Source organism: Chiloscyllium plagiosum, unplaced genomic scaffold (assembly GCF_037043375.1).
Source record: "Chiloscyllium plagiosum isolate Xiang-an unplaced genomic scaffold, Cpla_swu_hap1 HiC_scaffold_14, whole genome shotgun sequence".
Classification (NCBI taxonomy): domain Eukaryota; kingdom Metazoa; phylum Chordata; class Chondrichthyes; order Orectolobiformes; family Hemiscylliidae; genus Chiloscyllium; species Chiloscyllium plagiosum.
This window is the reverse complement of record NW_028270152.1, coordinates 125053988-125078303: the sequence shown is the minus strand read 5'-3', so window position 1 is coordinate 125078303 and position 24316 is coordinate 125053988.

The window sequence follows — 24316 nt, the reverse complement described above, 5'->3', positions numbered from 1 at the left end:
GAGAATGTGTGTGTGAGAGAGAATGGGTGTGTTAGAGAGAATGTGTGTGTGAGAGAATGTGTGTGTGAGAGAGAGAATGCGTGTTTGAGAGAATGCCTGTGTGAGAGAGAATGCATGTGTGCGAGAGAATGCTTGTGTGAGAGAGAACGTGTGTGTGAGAGAGAATGGGTGTGTTAGAGAGAATGTGTGTGTGAGAGAATGTGTGTGTGAGAGAGAGAATGTGTGTGTGAGAGAGAATGCGTGTGTGAGAGAGAATGCGTGTGTGAGAGAGAATGCGTGTGATAGAGAGAAAGAGAAAATGCGTGTGAGAGAGAGAGAGAATGTGTGTGTGAGAGAGAATGTGTGTGTGAGAGAGAGAATGTGTGAGAGAGAGAATGCGTGTGTGTGAGAGAGAGAGAATGTGTGTGTGAGAGAGAATGTGTGTGTGGGAGAGAATGCGTGTGAGAGAGAATGTGTGTGTGAGAGAGAGAGACTGCGTGAGAGAGAGAATGCGTGTGTGTGAGAGAGAGACAATGTTTGTGAGAGAGAGAAAATGCGAGTGTGAGAGAGAGAATGCGTGTGTGAGAGAGAATGTGTGTGCGCGTGAGAGAGAGAATGCGTGTGTGAGAGAGAGAATGCGTGTGTGAGAGAGAATGTTTGTGAGAGAGAGAGAATGAGTGTGTGTGTGTGAGAGAGAATGCGTGTGTAAGAGAGAATGCGTGTGTGAGAGAATGTCTGTGTGCGAGAGAATGCATGTGTGTGAGAGAGAGAATGTGTGTGTGAGAGAAAATGCGTGTGTGAGAGAGAATGCGTGTGTGAGAGAGAATGCGTGTGATAGAGAGAAAGAGAAAATGCGTGTGAGAGAGAGAGAGAATGTGTGTGTGAGATAGTATGTGCGTGTGAGAGAGAGAATTTGTGTGTGTGTCTGAGAGAGAATGTGTGAGAGAGAGAATCCGTGTGTGTGAGAGAGAAAGAATGTGTGTGTGAGAGAGAATGTGTGTGTGGGAGAGAATGCGTGTGAGAGAGAATGTGTGTGTGAGAGAGAGAGACTGCGTGAGAGAGAGAATGCGTGTGTGTGTGAGAGAGAGAATGTTTGTGAGAGAGAGAAAATGCGTGTGTGAGAGAGAGAATGCGTGTGTGAGAGAGAATGTGTGTGCGTGTGAGAGAGAGAATGCGTGTGTGAGAGTGAGAATGCGTGTGTGAGAGAGAGAGAATGTTTGTGAGAGAGAGAGAATGAGTGTGCGTGTGAGAGAGAGAATGCGTGTGTGTGAGAGAGAGAATGTGTGTGTGCGAGAGAGAATGCGGGTGCGTGTGAGAGAGAGAATGAATGTGTGTGAGAGAGAATGCGTGTGTGAGAGAGAATGTGTGTTTGAGAGAGAGAATGCGTGTGCGTGTGAGAGAGAGAATGAGTGTGAGAGAGAGAGAATGAGTGTGTGAGAGAGAGAATGTGTGTGAGAGAGAATGCGTGTGTGCGAGAGAGAGAATGCATGTGTGCGAGAGAGAGAATGCGTGTGTGAGAGAGAGAGAATGTTTGTGAGAGAGAGAGAATGAGTGTGCGTGTGAGAGAGAGAATGCGTGTGTGTGAGAGAGAGAATGTGTGTGTGCGAGAGAGAATGCGGGTGCGTGTGAGAGAGAGAATGAGTGCGTGTGAGAGAGATTGCGTGTGTGAGAGAGAATGTGTGTGTGAGAGAGAGAATGCGTGTGCGTGTGAGAGAGAGAATGAGTGTGTGTGAGAGAGAACGTGTGTGTGTGAGAGAGACAGAATGCGTGTGAGAGAGAGAGAATGAGTGTGTGAGAGAGAGAATGTGTGTGAGAGAGAATGCGTGTGTGCGAGAGAGAGAATGTGTATGTGCGAGAGAGAGAATGCGTGTGTGCGAGAGAGAGAATGCGTGTGTGAGAGAATGCGTGTGCGTGTGAGACAGAGAATGCGTGTGTGAGAGAGAGAGAGAATGAGTGTGTGAGAGAGAGAATGTGTGTGAGAGAGAATGCGTGTGTGCGAGAGAGAGAATGTGTGTGCGAGAGAGAGAATGCGTGTGTGTGAGAGAGATAATGCGTGTGTGAGAGAGAGAATGTGTGTGAGAGAGAGAATGCGTGTGCGTGTGAGAGAGAGAGAATGCGTGTGAGAGAGAGAATGTGTGTGAGAGAGAGAATGCGTGTGTGAGAGAGAGAATGTGTGTGCGAGAGAGAGAATGCGTGTGTGTGAGAGAGATAATGCGTGTGTGAGAGAGAGAATGTGTGTGAGAGAGAGAATGCGTGTGCGTGTGAGAGAGAGAGAATGCGTGTGAGAGAGAGAATGTGTGTGAGAGAGAGAATGCGTGTGTGAGAGAGAGAATGTGTGTGTGAGAGAGAGAATGTGTGTGTGAGAGAGAGAATGTGTGTGAGAGAATGCGTATGTGTGAGAGAGAATGTGTGTGTAAGAGAATGCGTGTGTGAGAGAGAATGTGTGTGTGAGAGCAAGAGAGAATGTGTGTGAGAGAGAGAGAGAATGCGAGTGAGAGAGAGAATGCGTATGTGCGAGAGAGAATGCGTGTGTGAGAGAGAGAATGTGTGTGAGAAAGAGAATGCGTGTGTGAGAGAGAATGTGTGTGTGAGAGCGAGAGAGAATGTGTGTGTGAGAGAGAGAATGCGTGTGAGAGAGAGAGAATGTGTGTGAGAAAGAGAATGCGTGTGTGTGAGAGAGAATGTGTGTGTGTGAGAGAATGCGTGTGTGAGAGAGAATGTGTGTGTGAGAGAATGCGTGTGTGAGAGAGAATGTGTGTGTGAGAGCAAGAGAGAATGTGTTTGAGAGAGAGAGAGAATGCGAGTGAGAGAGAGAATGCGTATGTGCGAGAGAGAATGCGTGTGTGAGAGAGAGAATGTGTGTGTGAGAGAATGCGTGTGTGAGAGAGAATGTGTGTGTGAGAGCGAGAGAGAATGTGTGTGTGAGAGAGAGAATGTGTGTGTGTGAGAGAATGCGTGTGTGAGAGAGAATGTGTGTGTGAGAGCGAGAGAGAATGTGTGAGAGAGAGAGAGAATGCGAGTGAAAGAGAGACTGCGTATGTGCGAGAGAGAATGCGTGTGTGAGAGAGAGAATGTGTGTGTGAGAGAATGTGTGTCAGAGAGAGAATGTGTGTGAGAGAGAGAATGCGTGTGTGCAAGAGAGAGAGAATTCGTGTGCGAGTGAGAGAGAGAATGCGTGTGTGCGAGAGAGAATGCGTGTGAGAGAGAGAATGTGTGTGTGAGAGAGAATGTGTGTGTGTGAGAGAGAGAATGTGTTTGTGAGCGAGAGAATGTGTGTGAGAGAGAGAATGTGCGTGAGAGAGAGAATGTGTGTGAGAGAGAGAGAATGTGTGTGTGTGAGAGAGAATGCGTGTGTGCGAGAGTGAATGCGTGTGGGAGAGAGAATGTGTGTGTGAGAGAGAACGTGTGTGTGTGAGAGAGAGAATGTGTGTGTGAGAGAGAGAATGCGTGTGTGAGAGAGAATGTGTGTGTGAGAGAGAATGTGTGTGTGAGAGAGAGAATGTGTGTGTGAGAGAGAATGTGTGTGTGAGGGAGAATGTGTGTGTGAGAGAGAATGCGTGTGTTAGAGAGAATGTGTGTGTGAGAGAATGTGTGTGTGAGAGAGAGAATGTGTGTGTGAGAGAGAGAATGTGTTTGTGAGAGAGAATGGGTGTGTGTGAGAGAGAGAATGCGTGTGTGAGAGAGAATGTGTTTGAGAGAGAATGTGTGTGTGAGAGAGAATGGGTGTGTTAGAGAGAATGTGTGTGTGAGAGAATGTGTGTGTGAGAGAATGTGTGTGTGAGAGAATGTCTGTGTGAGAGAGAATGCGTGTGTGCGAGAGAATGCGTGTGTGTGTGAGAGAGAATGTGTGTGTGAGAGAGAATGCGTGTGTGAGAGAGAGAGAGAATGTGTGTGTGAGAGAGAGAGAATGTGTGTGAGAGAGAGAATGTGAGTGTGTGAGAGAGAGAATGTGTGTGAGAGAGAGAATGTGTGCGTGTGAGAGAGAGAATGTGTGCGAGAGAGAGAATGTATGCGAGAGAGAGAATGTGTGTGTGAGAGAGAGAATGTGTGCGAGAGAGAGAATGTGTGTGTGAGAGTGAGAATGTGTGTGTTTGAGAGAGAATGTGTGTGTGAGAGAGAGAATGTGTGCGAGAGAGAGAATATGTGCGAGAGAGAGAATGTGTGTGTGAGAGAGAGAATGTGTGTGTGTGAGAGAGAATGTGTGTGTGAGAGAGAGAATGTGTGTGCGAGAGAGAGAATGTGTGTGTGAGAGAGAGAATGTGTGTGTGTGAGAGAGAATGTGTGTGTGAGAGAGAAAATGTGTGCGAGAGAGAGAATGTGTGCGAGAGAGAGAACGTGTGTGTGAGAGAGAGAATGTGTGCGAGAGAGAGAATATGTGTGTGAGAGAGAATGTGTGTGTGTGAGAGAGAATGTGTGTGTGAGAGAGAATGCGTGTGTGTGAGAGAGAATGTGTGTGTGAGAGAGAGAATGTGTGTGTGAGAGAGAGAATGTGTGTGTGTGAGAGAGAATGTGTGTGTGAGAGAGAATGCGTGTGTGTGAGAGAGAATGTGTGTGTGAGAGAGAATGCGTGTGTGTGAGAGAGAATGTGTGTGTGTGAGAGAGAATGTGTGTGCGCGAGAGAATGTGTGTGTGAGAGAGAATGCGTGTGTGAGAGAGAATGCGTGTGTGAGAGAGAATGTGTGTGTGAGAGAGAGAATGTGTGTGTCAGAGAGAATGCGTGTGTTAGAGAGAATGCGTGTGTGAGAGAGAATGTGTGTGTGAGAGATAGAATGTGTGTGTGAGAGAGAATGTGTGTGTGTGAGAGAGAATGTGTGTGTGTGAGAGAATGTGTGTGTGAGAGAGAGAATGTGTGTGAGAGAGAGAATGTGTGTGCGTGTGAGAGAGAGAATGAGGGTGTGAGAGAGAGAATGCGTGTGTGAGAGTGAATGTGTGTGCGTGTGAGAGAGAGAATGCGTGTGTGAGAGAGAGAATGCGTGTGTGAGAGAGAGAGAATGTTTGTGAGAGAGAGAGAATGAGTGTGCGTGTGAGAGAGAGAATGCGTGTGTGTGAGAGAGAGAATGTGTGTGTGCGAGAGAGAATGCGGGTGCGTGTGAGAGAGAGAATGAATGTGTGTGAGAGAGAATGCGTGTGTGAGAGAGAATGTGTGTGTGAGAGAGAGAATGCGTGTGCGTGTGAGAGATAGAATGAGTGTGTGTGAGAGAGAATGTGTGTGTGAGAGAGAATGTGTGTGTGTGAGAGAGAGAGAGAATGCGTGTGTGAGAGAGAGAATGTGTGTGTGAGAGAGAATGCGTGCGTGTGAGAGAGAATGTGTGTGTGAGAGAGAATGCGTGTGTGTGAGAGAGAATGTGTGTGTGAGAGAGAGAATGTGTGTGCGAGAGAGAATGTGTGTGTGAGAGAGAATGCGTGTGTGAGAGAGAATGCGTGTGTGAGAGAGAATGTGTGTGTGAGAGAGAGAATGCGTGTGTTAGAGAGAATGCGTGTGTGAGAGAGAATGTGTGTGTGAGAGAGAGAATGTGTGTGTGAGAGAGAATGTGTGTGTGTGAGAGAGAATGCGTGTGTGAGAGAGAATGTGTGTGTGAGAGAGAGAATGTGTGTGTGAGAGAGAATGTGTGTGTGAGAGAGAATGTGTGTGTGAGAGAGAGAATGTGTGTGAGAGAGAGAATGTGTGTGCGTGTGAGAGAGAGAATGAGTGTGTGAGAGAGAGAATGCGTGTGTGAGAGTGAATGTGTGTGCGTGTGAGAGAGAGAATGCGTGTGTGAGAGAGAGAATGCGTGTGTGAGAGAGAGAGAATGTTTGTGAGAGAGAGAGAATGAGTGTGCGTGTGAGAGAGAGAATGCGTGTGTGTGAGAGAGAGAATGTGTGTGTGCGAGAGAGAATGCGGGTGCGTGTGAGAGAGAGAATGAATGTGTGTGAGAGAGAATGCGTGTGTGAGAGAGAATGTGTGTGTGAGAGAGAGAATGCGTGTGCGTGTGAGAGAGAGAATGAGTGTGTGTGAGAGAGAATGTGTGTGTGAGAGAGAATGTGTGTGTGTGAGAGAGAGAGAGAATGCGTGTGTGAGAGAGAGAATGAGTGTGTGAGAGAGAGAATGTGTGTGAGAGAGAATGCGTGTGTGCGAGAGAGAGAATGCGTGTGTGCGAGAGAGAGAATGCGTGTGTGAGAGAGAGAGAATGTTTGTAAGAGAGAGTGAATGAGTGTGCGTGTGAGAGAGAGAATGAGTGTGTGTGAGAGAGAGAATGTGTGTTTGCGAGAGAGAATGCGGGTGCATGTGAGAGAGAGAATGAGTGCGTGTGAGAGAGATTGCGTGTGTGAGAGTGAATGTGTGTGTGAGAGAGAGAATGCGTGTGTGAGAGAGAATGTGTGTGCGTGTGAGAGAGAGAATGCGTGTGTGAGAGAGAGAATGCGTGTGTGAGAGAGAGAGAATGTTTGTGAGAGAGAGAGAATGAGTGTGCGTGTGAGAGAGAGAATGCGTGTGTGTGAGAGAGAGAATGTGTGTGTGCGAGAGAGAATGCGGGTGCGTGTGAGAGAGAGAATGAATGCGTGTGAGAGAGATTGCGTGTGTGAGAGAGAATGTGTGTGTGAGAGAGAATGTGTGTGTGAGGGAGAGAATGCGTGTGCGTGTGAGATAGAGAATGAGTGTGTGTGAGAGAGAAAGTGTGTGAGAGAGAGAATGTGTGTGTGTGAGAGAGAGAGAATGCGTGTGAGAGAGAGAGAATGAGTGTGTGAGAGAGAGAATGTTTGTGAGAGAGAATGCGTGTGTGCGAGAGAGAGAATGCGTGTGTGCGAGAGAGGGAATACGTGTGTGTGAGAGAGAGAGAATGTTTGTGAGAGAGAGAGAATGAGTGTGTGTGTGAGAGAGAGAATGCGTGTGTGTGAGAGAGAGAATGTGTGTGTGCGAGAGAGAATGCGGGTGCGTGTGAGAGAGAGAATGAGTGCGTGTGAGAGAGATTGCGTGTGTGAGAGAGAATGTGTGTGTGAGAGAGAGAATGCGTGTGCGTGTGAGAGAGAGAATGAGTGTGTGTGAGAGAGAACGTGTGTGTGTGAGAGAGACAGAATGCGTGTGAGAGAGAGAGAATGAGTGTGTGAGAGAGAGAATGTGTGTGAGAGAGAATGCGTGTGTGCGAGAGAGAGAATGTGTATGTGCGAGAGAGAGAATGCGTGTGTGCGAGAGAGAGAATGCGTGTGTGAGAGAATGCGTGTGCGTGTGAGACAGAGAATGCGTGTGTGAGAGAGAGAGAGAATGAGTGTGTGAGAGAGAGAATGTGTGTGAGAGAGAATGCGTGTGTGCGAGAGAGAGAATGTGTGTGCGAGAGAGAGAATGCGTGTGTGTGAGAGAGATAATGCGTGTGTGAGAGAGAGAATGTGTGTGAGAGAGAGAATGCGTGTGCGTGTGAGAGAGAGAGAATGCGTGTGAGAGAGAGAATGTGTGAGAGAGAGAATGCGTGTGTGAGAGAGAGAATGTGTGTGTGAGAGAGAGAATGTGTGTGTGAGAGAGAGAATGTGTGTGAGAGAATGCGTATGTGTGAGAGAGAATGTGTGTGTAAGAGAATGCGTGTGTGAGAGAGAATGTGTGTGTGAGAGCAAGAGAGAATGTGTGTGAGAGAGAGAGAGAATGCGAGTGAGAGAGAGAATGCGTATGTGCGAGAGAGAATGCGTGTGTGAGAGAGAGAATGTGTGTGAGAAAGAGAATGCGTGTGTGAGAGAGAATGTGTGTGTGAGAGCGAGAGAGAATGTGTGTGTGAGAGAGAGAATGCGTGTGAGAGAGAGAGAATGTGTGTGAGAAAGAGAATGCGTGTGTGAGAGAGAGAATGTGTGTGTGAGAGAGAATGCGTGTGTGAGAGAGAATGTGTGTGTGAGAGAATGCGTGTGTGAGAGAGAATGTGTGTGTGAGAGCAAGAGAGAATGTGTTTGAGAGAGAGAGAGAATGCGAGTGAGAGAGAGAATGCGTATGTGCGAGAGAGAATGCGTGTGTGAGAGAGAGAATGTGTGTGTGAGAGAATGCGTGTGTGAGAGAGAATGTGTGTGTGAGAGCGAGAGAGAATGTGTGTGTGAGAGAGAGAATGTGTGTGTGTGAGAGAATGCGTGTGTGAGAGAGAATGTGTGTGTGAGAGCGAGAGAGAATGTGTGAGAGAGAGAGAGAATGCGAGTGAAAGAGAGACTGCGTATGTGCGAGAGAGAATGCGTGTGTGAGAGAGAGAATGTGTGTGTGAGAGAATGTGTGTCAGAGAGAGAATGTGTGTGAGAGAGAGAATGCGTGTGTGCAAGAGAGAGAGAATTCGTGTGCGAGTGAGAGAGAGAATGCGTGTGTGCGAGAGAGAATGCGTGTGAGAGAGAGAATGTGTGTGTGAGAGAGAATGTGTGTGTGTGAGAGAGAGAATGTGTGTGTGAGCGAGAGAATGTGTGTGAGAGAGAGAATGTGCGTGAGAGAGAGAATGTGTGTGAGAGAGAGAGAATGTGTGTGTGTGAGAGAGAATGCGTGTGTGCGAGAGTGAATGCGTGTGGGAGAGAGAATGTGTGTGTGAGAGAGAACGTGTGTGTGTGAGAGAGAGAATGTGTGTGTGAGAGAGAGAATGCGTGTGTGAGAGAGAATGTGTGTGTGAGAGAGAATGTGTGTGTGAGAGAGAGAATGTGTGTGTGAGAGAGAATGTGTGTGTGAGGGAGAATGTGTGTGTGAGAGAGAATGCGTGTGTTAGAGAGAATGTGTGTGTGAGAGAATGTGTGTGTGAGAGAGAGAATGTGTGTGTGAGAGAGAGAATGTGTTTGTGAGAGAGAATGGGTGTGTGTGAGAGAGAGAATGCGTGTGTGAGAGAGAATGTGTTTGAGAGAGAATGTGTGTGTGAGAGAGAATGGGTGTGTTAGAGAGAATGTGTGTGTGAGAGAATGTGTGTGTGAGAGAATGTCTGTGTGAGAGAGAATGCGTGTGTGCGAGAGAATGCGTGTGTGTGAGAGAGAGAATGTGTGTGTGAGAGAGAATGCGTGTGTGAGAGAGAGAGAGAATGTGTGTGTGAGAGAGAGAGAATGTGTGTGAGAGAGAGAATGTGAGTGTGTGAGAGAGAGAATGTGTGTGAGAGAGAGAATGTGTGCGTGTGAGAGAGAGAATGTGTGCGAGAGAGAGAATGTATGCGAGAGAGAGAATGTGTGTGTGAGAGAGAGAATGTGTGCGAGAGAGAGAATGTGTGTGTGAGAGTGAGAATGTGTGTGTTTGAGAGAGAATGTGTGTGTGAGAGAGAGAATGTGTGCGAGAGAGAGAATATGTGCGAGAGAGAGAATGTGTGTGTGAGAGAGAGAATGTGTGTGTGTGAGAGAGAATGTGTGTGTGAGAGAGAGAATGTGTGTGCGAGAGAGAGAATGTGTGTGTGTGAGAGAGAATGTGTGTGTGTGAGAGAGAATGTGTGTGTGAGAGAGAAAATGTGTGCGAGAGAGAGAATGTGTGCGAGAGAGAGAACGTGTGTGTGAGAGAGAGAATGTGTGCGAGAGAGAGAATATGTGTGTGAGAGAGAATGTGTGTGTGTGAGAGAGAATGTGTGTGTGAGAGAGAATGCGTGTGTGTGAGAGAGAATGTGTGTGTGAGAGAGAGAATGTGTGTGTGAGAGAGAGAATGTGTGTGTGTGAGAGAGAATGTGTGTGTGAGAGAGAATGCGTGTGTGTGAGAGAGAATGTGTGTGTGAGAGAGAATGCGTGTGTGTGAGAGAGAATGTGTGTGTGTGAGAGAGAATGTGTGTGCGCGAGAGAATGTGTGTGTGAGAGAGAATGCGTGTGTGAGAGAGAATGCGTGTGTGAGAGAGAATGTGTGTGTGAGAGAGAGAATGTGTGTGTCAGAGAGAATGCGTGTGTTAGAGAGAATGCGTGTGTGAGAGAGAATGTGTGTGTGAGAGAGAGAATGTGTGTGTGAGAGAGAATGTGTGTGTGTGAGAGAGAATGTGTGTGTGAGAGAGAATGTGTGTGTGAGAGAGAGAATGTGTGTGAGAGAGAGAATGTGTGTGCGTGTGAGAGAGAGAATGAGGGTGTGAGAGAGAGAATGCGTGTGTGAGAGTGAATGTGTGTGCGTGTGAGAGAGAGAATGCGTGTGTGAGAGAGAGAATGCGTGTGTGAGAGAGAGAGAATGTTTGTGAGAGAGAGAGAATGAGTGTGCGTGTGAGAGAGAGAATGCGTGTGTGTGAGAGAGAGAATGTGTGTGTGCGAGAGAGAATGCGGGTGCGTGTGAGAGAGAGAATGAATGTGTGTGAGAGAGAATGCGTGTGTGAGAGAGAATGTGTGTGTGAGAGAGAGAATGCGTGTGCGTGTGAGAGATAGAATGAGTGTGTGTGAGAGAGAATGTGTGTGTGAGAGAGAATGTGTGTGTGTGAGAGAGAGAGAGAATGCGTGTGTGAGAGAGAGAATGTGTGTGTGAGAGAGAATGCGTGTGTGTGAGAGAGAATGTGTGTGTGAGAGAGAATGCGTGTGTGTGAGAGAGAATGTGTGTGTGAGAGAGAGAATGTGTGTGCGAGAGAGAATGTGTGTGTGAGAGAGAATGCGTGTGTGAGAGAGAATGCGTGTGTGAGAGAGAATGTGTGTGTGAGAGAGAGAATGTGTGTGTCAGAGAGAATGCGTGTGTTAGAGAGAATGCGTGTGTGAGAGAGAATGTGTGTGTGAGAGAGAGAATGTGTGTGTGAGAGAGAATGTGTGTGTGTGAGAGAGAATGCGTGTGTGAGAGAGAATGTGTGTGTGAGAGAGAGAATGTGTGTGTGAGAGAGAATGTGTGTGTGAGAGAGAATGTGTGTGTGAGAGAGAGAATGTGTGTGAGAGAGAGAATGTGTGTGCGTGTGAGAGAGAGAATGAGTGTGTGAGAGAGAGAATGCGTGTGTGAGAGTGAATGTGTGTGCGTGTGAGAGAGAGAATGCGTGTGTGAGAGAGAGAATGCGTGTGTGAGAGAGAGAGAATGTTTGTGAGAGAGAGAGAATGAGTGTGCGTGTGAGAGAGAGAATGCGTGTGTGTGAGAGAGAGAATGTGTGTGTGCGAGAGAGAATGCGGGTGCGTGTGAGAGAGAGAATGAATGTGTGTGAGAGAGAATGCGTGTGTGAGAGAGAATGTGTGTGTGAGAGAGAGAATGCGTGTGCGTGTGAGAGAGAGAATGAGTGTGTGTGAGAGAGAATGTGTGTGTGAGAGAGAATGTGTGTGTGTGAGAGAGAGAGAGAATGCGTGTGTGAGAGAGAGAATGAGTGTGTGAGAGAGAGAATGTGTGTGAGAGAGAATGCGTGTGTGCGAGAGAGAGAATGCGTGTGTGCGAGAGAGAGAATGCGTGTGTGAGAGAGAGAGAATGTTTGTAAGAGAGAGTGAATGAGTGTGCGTGTGAGAGAGAGAATGAGTGTGTGTGAGAGAGAGAATGTGTGTTTGCGAGAGAGAATGCGGGTGCATGTGAGAGAGAGAATGAGTGCGTGTGAGAGAGATTGCGTGTGTGAGAGTGAATGTGTGTGTGAGAGAGAGAATGCGTGTGTGAGAGAGAATGTGTGTGCGTGTGAGAGAGAGAATGCGTGTGTGAGAGAGAGAATGCGTGTGTGAGAGAGAGAGAATGTTTGTGAGAGAGAGAGAATGAGTGTGCGTGTGAGAGAGAGAATGCGTGTGTGTGAGAGAGAGAATGTGTGTGTGCGAGAGAGAATGCGGGTGCGTGTGAGAGAGAGAATGAATGCGTGTGAGAGAGATTGCGTGTGTGAGAGAGAATGTGTGTGTGAGAGAGAATGTGTGTGTGAGGGAGAGAATGCGTGTGCGTGTGAGATAGAGAATGAGTGTGTGTGAGAGAGAAAGTGTGTGAGAGAGAGAATGTGTGTGTGTGAGAGAGAGAGAATGCGTGTGAGAGAGAGAGAATGAGTGTGTGAGAGAGAGAATGTTTGTGAGAGAGAATGCGTGTGTGCGAGAGAGAGAATGCGTGTGTGCGAGAGAGGGAATACGTGTGTGTGAGAGAGAGAGAATGTTTGTGAGAGAGAGAGAATGAGTGTGTGTGTGAGAGAGAGAATGCGTGTGTGTGAGAGAGAGAATGTGTGTGTGCGAGAGAGAATGCGGGTGCGTGTGAGAGAGAGAATGAATGCGTGTGAGAGAGATTGCGTGTGTGAGAGAGAATGTGTGTGTGTGAGAGAGAATGCGTGTGCGTGTGAGAGAGAGAATGAGTGTGTGTGAGAGAGAATGTGTGTGTGTGAGAGAGAGAGAATGCGTGTGAGAGAGAGAGAATGAGTGTGTGTGAGAGAGAATGTGTGTGAGAGAGAATGCGTGTGTGCGAGAGAGAGAATGCGTGTGTGCGAGAGAGAGAATGCGTGTGTGAGAGAATGCGTGTGCGTGTGAGACAGAGAATGCGTGTGTGAGAGGGAGAGAGAATGCGTGTGCGAGAGAGAGAATGCGTGTGTGTGAGAGAGATAATGCATGTGTGAGAGAGAGAATGTGTGTGAGAGAGAGAATGCGTGTGCGTGTGCGAGAGAGAGAATGCGTGTGAGAGAGAGAATGTGTGTGAGAGAGAGAATGCGTGTGTGAGAGAGAGAATGTGTGTGTGAGAGAGAGAATGTGTGTGTGAGAGAGAGAATGTGTGTGAGAGAATGCGTATGTGCGAGAGAGAATGCGTGTGTGAGAGAGAGAATGTGTGTGTGTGAGAGAATGCGTGTGTGAGAGAGAATGTGTGTGTGAGAGCAAGAGAGAATGTGTGTGAGAGAGAGAGAGAATGCGAGTGAGAGATAGAATGCGTATGTGCGAGAGAGAATGCGTGTGTGAGGGAGAGAATGTGTGTGTGAGAGAATGTGTGTCAGAGAGAGAATGTGTGTGAGAGAGAGAATGCGTGTGTGCAAGAGAGAGAGAATTCGTGTGCGAGTGAGAGAGAGAATCCGTGTGTGCGAGAGAGAATGCGTGTGAGAGAGAGAATGTGTGTGTGAGAGAGAATGTGTGTGTGTGAGAGAGAGAATGTGTGCGTGAGAGAGAGAATGTGTGTGAGAGAGAGAATGTGTGTGAGAGAGAGAATGTGTGTGAGAGAGAGAGAATGTGTGTGTGAGAGAGAGAATGCCTGTGTGCGAGAGTGAATGCGTGTGAGAGAGAGAATGTGTGTGTGAGAGAGAATGTGTGTGTGTGAGAGAGAGAATGTGTGTGTGAGAGAGAGAATGCGTGTGTGAGAGAGAATGTGTGTGTGAGAGAGAATGTGTGTGTGAAAGAGAGAATGTGTGTGTGAGAGAGAATGTGTGTGTGAGGGAGAATGTGTGTGTGTGAGAGAATGCGTGTGTTAGAGAGAATGTGTGTGTGAGAGAATGTGTGTGTGAGAGAGTGAATGTGTGTGTGAGAGAGAGAATGTGTGTGTGAGAGAGAATGTGTGTGTGAGAGAGAATGTGTGTGTGAGAGAGAATGGGTGTGTTAGAGAGAATGTGTGTGTGAGAGAATGTGTGTGTGAGAGAGAGAATGCATGTGTAAGAGAGAATGCGTGTTTGAGAGAATGCCTGTGTGAGAGAGAATGCATGTGTGCGAGAGAATGCGTGTGTGTGAGAGAGAGAATGTGTGTGTGAGAGAGAATGCGTGTGTGAGAGAGAATGCGTGTGTGAGAGAGAATGCGTGTGATAGAGAGAAAGAGAAAATGCGTGTGAGAGAGAGAGAGAATGTGTGTGTGAGAAAGAATGTGTGTGTGAGAGAGAGAATGTGTGAGAGAGAGAATGCGTGTGTGTGAGAGAGAGAGAATGTGTGTGTGAGAGAGAATGTGTGTGTGGGAGAGAATGCGTGTGAGAGAGAATGTGTGTGTGAGAGAGAGAGACTGCGTGAGAGAGAGAATGCGTGTGTGTGAGAGAGAGAGAATGTTTGTGAGAGAGAGAAAATGCGAGTGTGAGAGAGAGAATGCGTGTGTGAGAGAGAATGTGTGTGCGTGTGAGAGAGAGAATGCGTGTGTGAGAGAGAGAATGCGTGTGTGAGAGAGAATGTTTGTGAGAGAGAGAGAATGAGTGTGTGTGTGTGAGAGAGAATGCGTGTGTAAGAGAGAATGCGTGTGTGAGAGAATGTCTGTGTGCGAGAGAATGCGTGTGTGTGAGAGAGAGAATGTGTGTGTGAGAGAAAATGCGTGTGTGAGAGAGAATGCGTGTGTGAGAGAGAATGCGTGTGATAGAGAGAAAGAGAAAATGCGTGTGAGAGAGAGAGAGAATGTGTGTGTGAGATAGTATGTGCGTGTGAGAGAGAGAATTTGTGTGTGTGTCTGAGAGAGAATGTGTGAGAGAGAGAATGCGTGTGTGTGAGAGAGATAGAATGTGTGTGTGAGAGAGAATGTGTGTGTGGGAGAGAATGCGTGTGAGAGAGAATGTGTGTGTGAGAGAGAGAGACTGCGTGAGAGAGAGAATGCGTGTGTGTGAGAGAGAGAGAATGTTTGTGAGAGAGAGAAAATGCGTGTGTGAGAGAGAGAATGCGTGTGTGAGAGAGAATGTGTGTGCGTGTGAGAGAGAGAATGCGTGTGTGAGAGTGAGAATGCGTGTGTGAGAGAGAGAGAATGTTTGTGAGAGAGAGAGAATGAGTGTGCGTGTGAGAGAGAGAATGCGTGTGTGTGAGAGAGAGAATGTGTGTGTGCGAGAGAGAATGCGGGTGCGTGTGAGAGAGAGAATGAATGTGTGTGAGAGAGAATGCGTGTGTGAGAGAGAATGTGTGTGTGAGAGAGAGAATGCGTGTGCGTGTGAGAGAGAGAATGAGTGTGAGAGAGAGAGAATGAGTGTGTGAGAGAGAGAATGTTTGTGAGAGAGAATGCGTGTGTGCGAGAGAGAGAATGCGTGTGTGCGAGAGAGAGAATGCGTGTGTGAGAGAGAGAGAATGTTTGTGAGAGAGAGAGAATGAGTGTGCGTGTGAGAGAGAGAATGCGTGTGTGTGAGAGAGAGAATGTGTGTGTGCGAGAGAGAATGCGGGTGCGTGTGAGAGAGAGAATGAGTGCGTGTGAGAGAGATTGCGTGTGTGAGAGAGAATGTGTGTGTGAGAGAGAGAATGCGTGTGCGTGTGAGAGAGAGAATGAGTGTGTGTGAGAGAGAACGGGTGTGTGTGAGAGAGACAGAATGCGTGTGAGAGAGAGAGAATGAGTGTGTGAGAGAGAGAATGTGTGTGAGAGAGAATGCGTGTGTGCGAGAGAGAGAATGTGTATGTGCGAGAGAGAGAATGCGTGTGTGCGAGAGAGAGAATGCGTGTGTGAGAGATTGCGTGTGCGTGTGAGACAGAGAATGCGTGTGTGTGAGAGAGAGAGAATGAGTGTGTGAGAGAGAGAATGTGTGTGAGAGAGAATGCGTGTGTGCGAGAGAGAGAATGTGTGTGTGCGAGAGAGAGAATGCGTGTGTGTGAGAGAGATAATGCGTGTGTGAGAGAGAGAATGTGTGTGAGAGAGAGAATGCGTGTGCGTGTGAGAGAGAGAGAATGCGTGTGAGAGAGAGAATGTGTGTGAGAGAGAGAATGCGTGTGTGAGAGAGAGAATGTGTGTGTGAGAGAGAGAATGTGTGTGAGAGAATGCGGATGTGTGAGAGAGAATGTGTGTGTAAGAGAATGCGTGTGTGAGAGAGAATGTGTGTGTGAGAGCAAGAGAGAATGTGTGTGAGAGAGAGAGAGAATGCGAGTGAGAGAGAGAATGCGTATGTGCGAGAGAGAATGCGTGTGTAAGAGAGAGAATGTGTGTGAGAAAGAGAATGCGTGTGTGAGAGAGAATGTGTGTGTGAGAGCGAGAGAGAATGTGTGTGTGAGAGAGAGAATGCGTGTGAGAGAGAGAGAATGTGTGTGAGAAAGAGAATGCGTGTGTGAGAGAGAGAATGTGTGTGTGTGAGAGAATGCGTGTGTGAGAGAGAATGTGTGTTTGAGAGAATGCGTGTGTGAGAGAGAATGTGTGTGTGAGAGCAAGAGAGAATGTGTGTGAGAGAGAGAGAGAATGCGAGTGAGAGAGAGAATGCGTATGTGCGAGAGAGAATGCGTGTGTGAGAGAGAGAATGTGTGTGTGAGAGAATGCGTGTGTGAGAGAGAATGTGTGTGTGAGAGCGAGAGAGAATGTGTGTGTGAGAGAGAGAATGTGTGTGTGTGAGAGAATGCGTGTGTGAGAGAGAATGTGTGTGTGAGAGCGAGAGAGAATGTGTGAGAGAGAGAGAGAGAATGCGAGTGAAAGAGAGACTGCGTATGTGCGAGAGAGAATGCGTGTGTGAGAGAGAATGTGTGTGTGAGGGAGAATGTGTGTGTGAGAGAGAATGCGTGTGTTAGAGAGAATGTGTGTGTGAGAGAATGTGTGTGTGAGAGAGAGAATGTGTGTGTGAGAGAGAGAATGTGTGTGTGAGAGAGAATGGGTGTGTGTGAGAGAGAGAATGTGTGTGTGAGAGAGAATGTGTTTGAGAGAGAATGTGTGTGTGAGAGAGAATGGGTGTGTTAGAGAGAATGTGTGTGTGAGAGAATGTGTGTGTGAGAGAATGTCTGTGTGAGAGAGAATGCGTGTGTGCGAGAGAATGCGTGTGTGTGAGAGAGAGAATGTGTGTGTGAGAGAGAATGCGTGTGTGTGAGAGAGAGAGAATGTGTGTGTGTGAGAGAGAGAATGTGTGTGAGAGAGAGAATGTGAGTGTGTGAGAGAGAGAATGTGTGTGAGAGAGAGAATGTGTGCGTGTGAGAGAGAGAATGTGTGCGAGAGAGAGAATGTATGCGAGAGAGAGAATGTGTGTGTGAGAGAGAGAATGTGTGCGAGAGAGAGAATGTGTGTGTGAGAGTGAGAATGTGTGTGTTTGAGAGAGAATGTGTGTGTGAGAGAGAGAATGTGTGCGAGAGAGAGAATATGTGCGAGAGAGAGAATGTGTGTGTGTGAGAGAGAATGTGTGTGTGTGAGAGAGAATGTGTGTGTGAGAGAGAGAATGTGTGTGCGAGAGAGTGAATGTGTGTGTGAGAGAGAGAATGTGTGTGTGTGAGAGAGAATGTGTGTGTGAGAGAGAAAATGTGTGCGAGAGAGAGAATGTGTGCGAGAGAGAGAACGTGTGTGTGTGAGAGAGAATGTGTGCGAGAGAGAGAATATGTGTGTGAGAGAGAATGTGTGTGTGTGAGAGAGAATGTGTGTGTGAGAGAGAATGCGTGTGTGTGAGAGAGAATGTGTGTGTGAGAGAGAGAATGTGTGTGTGTGAGAGAGAATGTGTGTGTGTGAGAGAGAATGTGTGTGTGAGAGAGAATGCGTGTGTGTGAGAGAGAATGTGTGTGTGAGAGAGAATGCGTGTGTGTGAGAGAGAATGTGTGTGTGAGAGAGAGAATGTGTGTGCGCGAGAGAATGTGTGTGTGAGAGAGAATGCGTGTGTGAGAGAGAATGCGTGTGTGAGAGAGAATGTGTGTGTGAGAGAGAGAATGTGTGTGTCAGAGAGAATGCGTGTGTTAGAGAGAATGCGTGTGTGAGAGAGAATGTGTGTGTGAGAGAGAGAATGTGTGTGTGAGAGAGAATGTGTGTGTGTGAGAGAGAATGCGTGTGTGAGAGAGAATGTGTGTGTGAGAGAGAGAATGTGTGTGTGAGAGAGAATGTGTGTGTGAGAGAGAATGTGTGTGTGAGAGAGAGAATGTGTGTGAGAGAGAGAATGTGTGTGCGTGTGAGAGAGAGAATGAGTGTGTGAGAGAGAGAATGCGTGTGTGAGAGTGAATGTGTGTGCGTGTGAGAGAGAGAATGCGTGTGTGAGAGAGAGAATGCGTGTGTGAGAGAGAGAGAATGTTTGTGAGAGAGAGAGAATGAGTGTGCGTGTGAGAGAGAGAATGCGTGTGTGTGAGAGAGAGAATGTGTGTGTGCGAGAGAGAATGCGGGTGCGTGTGAGAGAGAGAATGAATGTGTGTGAGAGAGAATGCGTGTGTGAGAGAGAATGTGTGTGTGAGAGAGAGAATGCGTGTGCGTGTGAGAGAGAGAATGAGTGTATGTGAGAGAGAATGTGTGTGTGAGAGAGAATGTGTGTGTGTGAGAGAGAGAGAGAATGCGTGTGTGAGAGAGAGAATGTGTGTGTGAGAGAGAATGCGTGTGTGTGAGAGAGAATGTGTGTGTGAGAGAGAATGCGTGTGTGTGAGAGAGAGAGAATGTTTGTGAGAGAGAGAAAATGCGTGTGTGAGAGAGAGAATGCGTGTGTGAGAGAGAATGTGTGTGCGTGTGAGAGAGAGAATGCGTGTGTGAGAGTGAGAATGCGTGTGTGAGAGAGAGAGAATGTTTGTGAGAGAGAGAATGAGTGTGCGTGTGAGAGAGAGAATGCGTGTGTGTGAGAGAGAGAATGTGTGTGTGCGAGAGAGAATGCGTGTGTGAGAGAGAGAATGAATGTGTGTGAGAGAGAATGCGTGTGTGAGAGAGAATGCGTGTGTGAGAGAGAATGTGTGTGTGAGAGAGAGAATGTGTGTGTCAGAGAGAATGCGTGTGTTAGAGAGAATGCGTGTGTGAGAGAGAATGTGTGTGTGAGAGAGAGAATGTGTGTGTGAGAGAGAATGTGTGTGTGTGAGAGAGAATGCGTGTGTGAGAGAGAATGTGTGTGTGAGAGAGAGAATGTGTGTGTGAGAGAGAATGTGTGTGTGAGAGAGAATGTGTGTGTGAGAGAGAGAATGTGTGTGAGAGAGAGAATGTGTGTGCGTGTGAGAGAGAGAATGAGTGTGTGAGAGAGAGAATGCGTGTGTGAGAGTGAATGTGTGTGCGTGTGAGAGAGAGAATGCGTGTGTGAGAGAGAGAATGCGTGTGTGAGAGAGAGAGAATGTTTGTGAGAGAGAGAGAATGAGTGTGCGTGTGAGAGAGAGAATGCGTGTGTGTGAGAGAGAGAATGTGTGTGTGCGAGAGAGAATGCGGGTGCGTGTGAGAGAGAGAATGAATGTGTGTGAGAGAGAATGCGTGTGTGAGAGAGAATGTGTGTGTGAGAGAGAGAATGCGTGTGCGTGTGAGAGAGAGAATGAGTGTGTGTGAGAGAGAATGTGTGTGTGAGAGAGAATGTGTGTGTGTGAGAGAGAGAGAGAATGCGTGTGTGAGAGAGAGAATGAGTGTGTGAGAGAGAGAATGTGTGTGAGAGAGAATGCGTGTGTGCGAGAGAGAGAATGCGTGTGTGCGAGAGAGAGAATGCGTGTGTGAGAGAGAGAGAATGTTTGTAAGAGAGAGTGAATGAGTGTGCGTGTGAGAGAGAGAATGAGTGTGTGTGAGAGAAAGAATGTGTGTTTGCGAGAGAGAATGCGGGTGCATGTGAGAGAGAGAATGAGTGCGTGTGAGAGAGATTGCGTGTGTGAGAGTGAATGTGTGTGTGAGAGAGAGAATGCGTGTGTGAGAGAGAATGTGTGTGCGTGTGAGAGAGAGAATGCGTTTGTGAGAGAGAGAATGCGTGTGTGAGAGAGAGAGAATGTTTGTGAGAGAGAGAGAATGAGTGTGCGTGTGAGAGAGAGAATGCGTGTGTGTGAGAGAGAGAATGTGTGTGTGCGAGAGAGAATGCGGGTGCGTGTGAGAGAGAGAATGAATGCGTGTGAGAGAGATTGCGTGTGTGAGAGAGAATGTGTGTGTGAGAGAGAATGTGTGTGTGAGGGAGAGAATGCGTGTGCGTGTGAGATAGAGAATGAGTGTGTGTGAGAGAGAAAGTGTGTGAGAGAGAGAATGTGTGTGTGTGAGAGAGAGAGAATGCGTGTGAGAGAGAGAGAATGAGTGTGTGAGAGAGAGAATGTTTGTGAGAGAGAATGCGTGTGTGCGAGAGAGAGAATGCGTGTGTGCGAGAGAGGGAATACGTGTGTGTGAGAGAGAGAGAATGTTTGTGAGAGAGAGAGAATGAGTGTGTGTGTGAGAGAGAGAATGCGTGTGTGTGAGAGAGAGAATGTGTGTGTGCGAGAGAGAATGCGGGTGCGTGTGAGAGAGAGAATGAGTGCGTGTGAGAGAGATTGCGTGTGTGAGAGAGAATGTGTGTGTGAGAGAGAGAATGCGTGTGCGTGTGAGAGAGAGAATGAGTGTGTGTGAGAGAGAACGTGTGTGTGTGAGAGAGACAGAATGCGTGTGAGAGAGAGAGAATGAGTGTGTGAGAGAGAGAATGTGTGTGAGAGAGAATGCGTGTGTGCGAGAGAGAGAATGTGTATGTGCGAGAGAGAGAATGCGTGTGTGCGAGAGAGAGAATGCGTGTGTGAGAGAATGCGTGTGCGTGTGAGACAGAGAATGCGTGTGTGAGAGAGAGAGAGAATGAGTGTGTGAGAGAGAGAATGTGTGTGAGAGAGAATGCGTGTGTGCGAGAGAGAGAATGTGTGTGCGAGAGAGAGAATGCGTGTGTGTGAGAGAGATAATGCGTGTGTGAGAGAGAGAATGTGTGTGAGAGAGAGAATGCGTGTGCGTGTGAGAGAGAGAGAATGCGTGTGAGAGAGAGAATGTGTGAGAGAGAGAATGCGTGTGTGAGAGAGAGAATGTGTGTGTGAGAGAGAGAATGTGTGTGTGAGAGAGAGAATGTGTGTGAGAGAATGCGTATGTGTGAGAGAGAATGTGTGTGTAAGAGAATGCGTGTGTGAGAGAGAATGTGTGTGTGAGAGCAAGAGAGAATGTGTGTGAGAGAGAGAGAGAATGCGAGTGAGAGAGAGAATGCGTATGTGCGAGAGAGAATGCGTGTGTGAGAGAGAGAATGTGTGTGAGAAAGAGAATGCGTGTGTGAGAGAGAATGTGTGTGTGAGAGCGAGAGAGAATGTGTGTGTGAGAGAGAGAATGCGTGTGAGAGAGAGAGAATGTGTGTGAGAAAGAGAATGCGTGTGTGAGAGAGAGAATGTGTGTGTGTGAGAGAATGCGTGTGTGAGAGAGAATGTGTGTGTGAGAGAATGCGTGTGTGAGAGAGAATGTGTGTGTGAGAGCAAGAGAGAATGTGTTTGAGAGAGAGAGAGAATGCGAGTGAGAGAGAGAATGCGTATGTGCGAGAGAGAATGCGTGTGTGAGAGAGAGAATGTGTGTGTGAGAGAATGCGTGTGTGAGAGAGAATGTGTGTGTGAGAGCGAGAGAGAATGTGTGTGTGAGAGAGAGAATGTGTGTGTGTGAGAGAATGCGTGTGTGAGAGAGAATGTGTGTGTGAGAGCGAGAGAGAATGTGTGAGAGAGAGAGAGAATGCGAGTGAAAGAGAGACTGCGTATGTGCGAGAGAGAATGCGTGTGTGAGAGAGAGAATGTGTGTGTGAGAGAATGTGTGTCAGAGAGAGAATGTGTGTGAGAGAGAGAATGCGTGTGTGCAAGAGAGAGAGAATTCGTGTGCGAGTGAGAGAGAGAATGCGTGTGTGCGAGAGAGAATGCGTGTGAGAGAGAGAATGTGTGTGTGAGAGAGAATGTGTGTGTGTGAGAGAGAGAATGTGTGTGTGAGCGAGAGAATGTGTGTGAGAGAGAGAATGTGCGTGAGAGAGAGAATGTGTGTGAGAGAGAGAGAATGTGTGTGTGTGAGAGAGAATGCGTGTGTGCGAGAGTGAATGCGTGTGGGAGAGAGAATGTGTGTGTGAGAGAGAACGTGTGTGTGTGAGAGAGAGAATGTGTGTGTGAGAGAGAGAATGCGTGTGTGAGAGAGAATGTGTGTGTGAGAGAGAATGTGTGTGTGAGAGAGAGAATGTGTGTGTGAGAGAGAATGTGTGTGTGAGGGAGAATGTGTGTGTGAGAGAGAATGCGTGTGTTAGAGAGAATGTGTGTGTGAGAGAATGTGTGTGTGAGAGAGAGAATGTGTGTGTGAGAGAGAGAATGTGTTTGTGAGAGAGAATGGGTGTGTGTGAGAGAGAGAATGCGTGTGTGAGAGAGAATGTGTTTGAGAGAGAATGTGTGTGTGAGAGAGAATGGGTGTGTTAGAGAGAATGTGTGTGTGAGAGAATGTGTGTGTGAGAGAATGTCTGTGTGAGAGAGAATGCGTGTGTGCGAGAGAATGCGTGTGTGTGAGAGAGAGAATGTGTGTGTGAGAGAGAATGCGTGTGTGAGAGAGAGAGAGAATGTGTGTGTGAGAGAGAGAGAATGTGTGTGAGAGAGAGAATGTGAGTGTGTGAGAGAGAGAATGTGTGTGAGAGAGAGAATGTGTGCGTGTGAGAGAGAGAATGTGTGCGAGAGAGAGAATGTATGCGAGAGAGAGAATGTGTGTGTGAGAGAGAGAATGTGTGCGAGAGAGAGAATGTGTGTGTGAGAGTGAGAATGTGTGTGTTTGAGAGAGAATGTGTGTGTGAGAGAGAGAATGTGTGCGAGAGAGAGAATATGTGCGAGAGAGAGAATGTGTGTGTGAGAGAGAGAATGTGTGTGTGTGAGAGAGAATGTGTGTGTGAGAGAGAGAATGTGTGTGCGAGAGAGAGAATGTGTGTGTGAGAGAGAGAATGTGTGTGTGTGAGAGAGAATGTGTGTGTGAGAGAGAAAATGTGTGCGAGAGAGAGAATGTGTGCGAGAGAGAGAACGTGTGTGTGAGAGAGAGAATGTGTGCGAGAGAGAGAATATGTGTGTGAGAGAGAATGTGTGTGTGTGAGAGAGAATGTGTGTGTGAGAGAGAATGCGTGTGTGTGAGAGAGAATGTGTGTGTGAGAGAGAGAATGTGTGTGTGAGAGAGAGAATGTGTGTGTGTGAGAGAGAATGTGTGTGTGAGAGAGAATGCGTGTGTGTGAGAGAGAATGTGTGTGTGAGAGAGAATGCGTGTGTGTGAGAGAGAATGTGTGTGTGAGAGAGAATGTGTGTGCGCGAGAGAATGTGTGTGTGAGAGAGAATGCGTGTGTGAGAGAGAATGCGTGTGTGAGAGAGAATGTGTGTGTGAGAGAGAGAATGTGTGTGTCAGAGAGAATGCGTGTGTTAGAGAGAATGCGTGTGTGAGAGAGAATGTGTGTGTGAGAGAGAGAATGTGTGTGTGAGAGAGAATGTGTGTGTGTGAGAGAGAATGTGTGTGTGAGAGAGAATGTGTGTGTGAGAGAGAGAATGTGTGTGAGAGAGAGAATGTGTGTGCGTGTGAGAGAGAGAATGAGGGTGTGAGAGAGAGAATGCGTGTGTGAGAGTGAATGTGTGTGCGTGTGAGAGAGAGAATGCGTGTGTGAGAGAGAGAATGCGTGTGTGAGAGAGAGAGAATGTTTGTGAGAGAGAGAGAATGAGTGTGCGTGTGAGAGAGAGAATGCGTGTGTGTGAGAGAGAGAATGTGTGTGTGCGAGAGAGAATGCGGGTGCGTGTGAGAGAGAGAATGAATGTGTGTGAGAGAGAATGCGTGTGTGAGAGAGAATGTGTGTGTGAGAGAGAGAATGCGTGTGCGTGTGAGAGATAGAATGAGTGTGTGTGAGAGAGAATGTGTGTGTGAGAGAGAATGTGTGTGTGTGAGAGAGAGAGAGAATGCGTGTGTGAGAGAGAGAATGTGTGTGTGAGAGAGAATGCGTGTGTGTGAGAGAGAATGTGTGTGTGAGAGAGAATGCGTGTGTGTGAGAGAGAATGTGTGTGTGAGAGAGAGAATGTGTGTGCGAGAGAGAATGTGTGTGTGAGAGAGAATGCGTGTGTGAGAGAGAATGCGTGTGTGAGAGAGAATGTGTGTGTGAGAGAGAGAATGTGTGTGTCAGAGAGAATGCGTGTGTTAGAGAGAATGCGTGTGTGAGAGAGAATGTGTGTGTGATAGAGAGAATGTGTGTGTGAGAGAGAATGTGTGTGTGTGAGAGAGAATGCGTGTGTGAGAGAGAATGTGTGTGTGAGAGAGAGAATGTGTGTGTGAGAGAGAATGTGTGTGTGAGAGAGAATGTGTGTGTGAGAGAGAGAATGTGTGTGAGAGAGAGAATGTGTGTGCGTGTGAGAGAGAGAATGAGTGTGTGAGAGAGAGAATGCGTGTGTGAGAGTGAATGTGTGTGCGTGTGAGAGAGAGAATGCGTGTGTGAGAGAGAGAATGCGTGTGTGAGAGAGAGAGAATGTTTGTGAGAGAGAGAGAATGAGTGTGCGTGTGAGAGAGAGAATGCGTGTGTGTGAGAGAGAGAATGTGTGTGTGCGAGAGAGAATGCGGGTGCGTGTGAGAGAGAGAATGAATGTGTGTGAGAGAGAATGCGTGTGTGAGAGAGAATGTGTGTGTGAGAGAGAGAATGCGTGTGCGTGTGAGAGAGAGAATGAGTGTGTGTGAGAGAGAATGTGTGTGTGAGAGAGAATGTGTGTGTGTGAGAGAGAGAGAGAATGCGTGTGTGAGAGAGAGAATGAGTGTGTGAGAGAGAGAATGTGTGTGAGAGAGAATGCGTGTGTGCGAGAGAGAGAATGCGTGTGTGCGAGAGAGAGAATGCGTGTGTGAGAGAGAGAGAATGTTTGTAAGAGAGAGTGAATGAGTGTGCGTGTGAGAGAGAGAATGAGTGTGTGTGAGAGAGAGAATGTGTGTTTGCGAGAGAGAATGCGGGTGCATGTGAGAGAGAGAATGAGTGCGTGTGAGAGAGATTGCGTGTGTGAGAGTGAATGTGTGTGTGAGAGA